The sequence below is a fragment of the Phacochoerus africanus genome, chromosome 7 (assembly GCF_016906955.1).
Source record: "Phacochoerus africanus isolate WHEZ1 chromosome 7, ROS_Pafr_v1, whole genome shotgun sequence".
NCBI classification, from domain to species: domain Eukaryota; kingdom Metazoa; phylum Chordata; class Mammalia; order Artiodactyla; family Suidae; genus Phacochoerus; species Phacochoerus africanus.
The window spans coordinates 59,185,630-59,192,505 of record NC_062550.1 but is presented as its reverse complement, the minus strand read 5'-3'; the positions used below and the strand labels follow the sequence as shown (position 1 = coordinate 59,192,505).

Here is a 6,876-nt window from a genome sequence, read left to right as displayed (position 1 = left end):
GTGCAAAAGCATGAATTTATAGTGCAATTAACAGTTTGAGCTCACACCTGCTTTAAATACCACATAGGCTTGTATTTTAATTACAAGGTATGCAGTGAGACCACCCAAAGTCTCTATTCCATATGTAGTCTAAAGAAATGAGGCAGAAGGCAATTCTAAATTTTGATCTTTGTTTTCAGGGCCCACACATTTCATATTTAAGGAATAATATTCTTCTTATAGACAACTCAACCACTTAAGAAATTGAAAAATAAAATGCCATATATTTTAAACAACAGAAGAGAAAAATGAAAATTGATTGAATACAGACTGGTTGAAAATATAATCAAATTCCTCATTTAGGAAGATGAGAGTCATACTTTTAACTCAAACATTTCTTGAAATTTGTATCTCTTATTAGTCTAGTTCAACACATCTGGCCTGAGTTATATAAATAGCTGAATAACTAGCTTTGTCAAGGCTACCCTTTATTTCCATCAGTAGTGTGTAAAAGTTACTATTGCTCCATATCCTTACTGATGATAAAATTAACAAACTTCTAAATGTTTGTCAATGTTGAAGATATATTACTATGGTCTCAACTGACATTTTTTAAATTCCAATGCTTTTTGTTTTGTTTTTTTTGTCTTTTGTCTTTTGAGGTCTGCACCCGCAGCATATGGAGGTCTAGGGGTTGAATTGGAACTGTAGCTGCAGGCCTATATGACAGCCACATCAACGCCAGATACAGGCTGCACTTGCAACCTACACCACCGCTCACGGCAACACCAGATCCTTAACCCACTGAGCAGGGCCAGGGATCAAACCCACGTCCCCATGGATACCAGTCGGGTTCACTAACCACTGAGCCACAATGGGAGCTCCCCAATGTGGTTTTCATATAATGATTGACCATTCTTATTTCCATGCCCATGAAATGTTTTCTGCTAATTTGTCTCAATGTCTTTTTCCCATTTTAAATGGGGCTGTTCATCTTACCGATTGAAATTTTATGCTTTACATATTAATAACTTTATGATTATATTAAATGTAATTAGTTTCTCCCAGGTTCTACTTAGTTGTTTGTCTCAGTAGAATTTTTCATGAATAACAAAGATTAACATTAACTTAGTAAATTTAATATTTTTCCTCATATACCATTAATATTTTCCTTCCTATATCAATGTTTTAGTATATGCAATAATAATGATTAATATAATGTGTGCAATAATATGGTAAAAGAAAAACATAAATACTAGAAAAGCAAAATCTTAAGGTCAATTTTTCCAGGAGCTTTAACTTTCCTCTAGAAAATTCAAAAAGTAGTTAGTATTTGCTTTAATTAAGGAGCTTATCAAGATATTAACTACCTTTTTAAAAATTCAAACAAATTTGAAAATAAATTATGAAATTAAAATGTTACTTTAAAATATATTTAACAAAAAATGCTTAATTAGAAAATTCTTAATAAAGACTTAAATACTTTTGATAAATTTATTCATGCTAGAAAGATAAAATATCCTACAGATTATAGATTTCAATTTTTTAAAAACTTATTTATAGACTCATTGGTATTATGATAATAATCATAAGTTTTCCTGGAATCTTTTTAAGCTAATTTAAATATTTTAGTCACAGAGCTGAGGTACAAGGAGAACCACTATACACCTGGAGGAAAGAGATTGAAAGTTTAGAAATAAATAACAAAGAAAATAGATGGATCAGGGATACATACCAAAATTAGATTTTGTATAATGCCTCTGCAATTAAAGTAGAATGAAACTGATACAGGGGTAGCACATGAAGCACTGTAAAATATAGAGGTCCTAAAGATAATACATATATATGAAAGCTTAATGCATGAAAGTGGAATAGGATATAAACAGGGACTACTCAATAAATAGTGTTTTGACAATAAGCCATTATTAGATAAAGAAATCAGATCCCTTCCTTCTAACCTACACAAATGATAGCTCTCTTAAATAAGAAAAGTAAATTTTCAAATAGTTACGGCAATGTAGAAGCATAACATTTTGATGATGAAAGTAGAATTACAAACTAACATAAACGTACAAATACATGCTAATCACACAAAATATTCATACAAATAAAGTACAAAATTATGAATTTCCTTCATCAGAAGAGAAAAAAAAATCACTAAAAGAAAAACAGTAATAGAAAAACACATAACATCAAAAGATCAGCATCCGGAATATCTATAAAATCAATTGGATAAATAAGGAAGACATGTTACCAAAAAACCCTCAAAAAGCAACCACAAAAGGCATTTCATACAACACCTAGTTTGAATTGCTAAACAACAAATGAAAACATATCAACTGTATTATCAGTCAGAAACATCGAAAATAAGACTTACATTGATTTGATTTAACACACATCAAATGGACCAAAGTAGAACTGAGAAATGGCAGGTGGAACAATGTAAGAAGACGTATATGAATACATACCCTTGCATAATTGTAAACTGGTAAAATCAGTTTTCAATGGTTTCTCATTACTTAATAAATCCAACTATGTGCATGCCCGAAGACCCAGAATTTTCACTCATAGTAATTCTCCCTAGTGAAACAGTGCATATGTCAATCAAGAAACATACCAAAGGATATTCAAATAAGCACAGTTTTTGTTTTGTTTTGCTTACAGCTGCATCTGCCACAAATGGAAGTTCCCAGGCCAGGGGGAGAACTCAAGCTGCAGCTGCAGACTATACCACAGCCACAGCAACTGTGGATGAAAGCTGGATCTGCGACCTGTGCTGCAGATTAATGCAGTGCCAGATCTTTAACCCACCGAGTGAGGCTAGGGATTGAACCTACATCCTGCAGAGACAACTTCAGGTCCTTAAACAGCTAAGCCACAATGCAAAGTCTGCACTATTTTGAAACAGCAAAAAATTAGAAGAAAAGAAAAAATTCTAAAATCACACAGTACACCAAAAAGATAAAAGTATAATGGACATAAGGATAAAAATATACAATTGAAGTGCTCTCTTATGCAGCATATAATAAAATTAGAATGATACAAATATCAGCATGGTCCCTGCACAAAGATGACATGTGATTTGTGAAGCATTCAGTATGTTTATCCAAAAATATATTAAAAGGATCATACACAAATCAAGGGGATTTATCCCAGGGATGCAAGGACTCTTCAATATCTGCAAATCAATCAATGTGATACACCACATCAACAAACTGAAGAATAAAAACCATAAGATCATCTTAATAGATACAGAAAAGTTTCTGACAAAATTCAACACCCATTTCTGAGAAAAAAATTATTCGGAGGGTGGGCACAGAGAGAACCTACCACAACATCATAAGAGCCATATATGACAATCCTATCATCCTCAACAGAAAGTATCTCTGCTAAGACCAGCAACAAGACAAGAATGTGCACTCTCACCACTGTTGTTCAACATAGCTTTGGAAGTCCCAGCCATGGCAATCAGAGAAGAAAAAGAAATAAAAGGAATTCAAATTGGAAATGAAGATGTAAAACTATCACTGTTTGCAGATGACATGATACTACACATAGAAAATCCCAAAGAGGCTAGCAGAAAACTGATAGAGCTTATCAATGAATTCTGAAAAGTTGCAGGATACAAAATTAATACACAGAAATCTATTACATTTCTGCATACTGACAATAAAAGATCAGAAAGAGAAATTAGGGAAACAATCCCATTTACAACTGCATCAAAAAGAATAAAACACCTATTAATAAGCCTTCCTAAAGAGACAAAAGACCTGCACTCTGAAAAACATAAGACTCTGATTAAAGAAGTCAAAACCAACACAGACAGAAAGATATACCATGCTCTTGGATTGCAAGAATTAATATTATCAAAAAGACTGTACAACTCAAAGCAATCTATAGATTCAATGCAATCCCTATCAAACAACTAGTGACATTCATCTCAGAACCAGAAAAAAATATTTCAAAATTTGTTTGGAAACATATAAATATTCCCTAATTGCCAAAGCAATAGTGAAAAAGAAAAAGAACTGGAGGAATCAGGCTCCCTGACTTCAGTCTACACTACAAAGCTACAGTCATCAAAACAGTATGGTACTGACACAAAAACAGAAATAAAGACAGTGGAACAGGATAGAAAGCCCAAGAATAAACCCACATACCTATGTCAACTAATTTATGAAAAAAGAGGCAAGAACATACAGTGCAGAAAACACAGTCCATTCAATAAATGGTGCTGGGAAAACTGGGCAGCTACATGTAAAAGAATGAAATTAGAACATTCTCTAACACCATACACAAAAATAAACTCAAAATAGATTAAGAAGCGTAACAGACAAGCAAAAGCTAAGAGAATTCAAATCCAATAAAACAGCTTCACAACAAATACTAACAGAACTTCTCCAGGGGGAAAAGGCCACAAATTAGAAACAAGAAAAAACAAATGACAAGGCTCACAAGTAAAGGCAAACATACAATAAAGATAGGGAATCATCCACACATATACTACCAAAAGCAGAAATCATGACAAGAGGGTACAAATGCAGGATACTGAAGATGCATTTTGTAACTAAGAGATCAGCAACTTAAAACAATCTTGTATATATATACAGATTCCTGTATCAAAACCTCATGGTAACTGTGAACCAAAAATACACAATACATATATAAATAAGAAAAAGCAATCCAAACACAACACTAAAGATAGTCATCAAACCATAAGAGAAGAGAACAAGAGAAGAAGGGAAGAAAAAAGACCAACAAAAATAAATCCAAAACAATTAACAAAATGGCAAAGAGAGCATACACATCAATAATTACCTTAAATGTAAATGTACTAAATGACCCAACCAAAAGACATAGAATGGCTGAATTGATAAACAAGACCCATATATATGCTGTCTTAAAGAGACCCACTTCAGATCTAGGGATATATACAAACTGAAAGTGAGAGGACAGAAGAAAATATTCCATACAAATGAAAATCAAAAGAAAGCTAGAGTAGCAATACTCATAGCAGACAACATAGACCTTAAAATAAGGAATGTTACAAGAGACAAAGAAGGACATAATATAATGACAAAAGGATCAATACAAGAAGGAGATATAACAATGGTAAATATATACGCACCCAACATAGGAGCACCTTGATATATAAAACAACTGCTAAGAGCCTTAAAAAGGAGAAATCAACAATAACACAATAATTGTGGGGGACTTTAACACCCCACTTACAGAAACAGACAGATCATCCAAGCAGAAAAACAAGGAAAAACAGGCCTTAAATGAAGCATTAGATCAGAGGGACTTAATAGATATTCATAGAACTTTCTATTCAAAAACAGTAGAATACACATTCTTCTCAAGTGCACACGGAACATTCTCTAGGATAGATCATTTCCTGAGCTGCAAACCAAGCCTCAGTAGATTTAAGGGAACTGAAATCACATCAAGCATCTTTTCTGATCACACTATAATACTAGAATTCAACAAGAAAAAAATCCCTCAGAAAACAGAAACATGTGAAAACTAACAACATGCTACTAAACATACAATGGATCACTGAATAAGTCAAATATGAAATTAAAAAGTACCTAGACACAAATGAAAACAAAGACACAACAATCTAAAATCTATGGGACATGGCAAAAGCAATTATAAGAGGAAGTTTATAGTGACATAAGCCTACTCCAGCAAACAAGGAAAGTCTCAAAGAAATGATCTAGCTTTACACCTAAAGTAACTAGAGAAAGAAGGACAGACAAAACCCAAAGTTAGCAGAGGAAAGAAGTCATAAAGATCAGAGCAGATATAAATGAAATAGAAATGAAGAAAACAATAGAAAAGATCAATGAAACTAAAAGCTGGTTCTTTGAAAAGATCAACAACAATGATAAACCATTAGTCAAACTCACTAAAAAAAAAGAGAGAGACCTCAAATCAATAATATTAGAAATGAAAAAGAAGTTACAATGGACATCACAGAAATACAAAGGATCATAAGAGAATACTATAAGCAACTATATTTCAATAAAATGGATAACCTAGAAGAAATGGACAAATTCTTAGAAAAGTACAATATTTCCAGAGTAAACCAAGATGAAATAGAAAAGATGGGAGTTCCTGTTGTGGCGCAGTGGTTAATGAATCCGACTAAGAACCATGAGGGTGCGGGTTCGGTCCCTGCCCTTGCTCAGCGGGTTAGGGATCCAGCGTTGCCGTGAGCTGTGGTGTAGGTTGCAGACGCGGCTCAGATCCCACATTGCTGTGGCTCTGGCATAGGCTGGTGGCTACAGCTCCGATTCGACCCCTAGCCTGGGAACCTCCATGTGCCACGGGAGCGGCCCAAGAAATGGCAAAAAAAAAAAATAGAAAAGATGAATGGACCAATCACAAGTACTGAAATTGAAACTATGATTTTAAAACCTCCACAAACAAGAGTCCAGGACCAGATGGCTTCACAGGCCATTTTGTCAAAAATTTAGAGACAAGTTAGCACCTATGCTTCAGAAACTATTCCAAAAAATTGCAGAGGATGGAACACTCTCAAATTCATTCTATTAGGTACCATCACATTGATATCAAAATCTACATAAAGATACCACAAAAAAATAAAATTACAGGACAATATTACTGATGAATATAGATGCAAAAAACTCTCAACAAAATACTAACAAACCAAATCCAGCAATATGTTAAAAGGATCATATACCATGCTCAAATGGGATTTACCCTAAAAATGCAAGGATTCTTCAATACCCACAATGAATTCTCCAATATCCAAATTGATATTCTTCAATATCAACATCTACAAATCAATCAGTGTGATACACCACATTAACAAACTGAAGAATAAAAAACACATGATCCTCTCAACAGATGCAGAAAAAGCTTTTAACA

At 33.6% G+C, this 6,876-nt stretch overlaps 1 pseudogene; it reads left to right on the top strand.

Annotated features, from left to right (window-relative positions):
- Positions 1-2,984: 2,984 nt before the first annotated feature.
- On the top strand, positions 2,985-3,083 carry LOC125131936 (uncharacterized; annotated as a pseudogene).
- Positions 3,084-6,876: the final 3,793 nt, after the last annotated feature.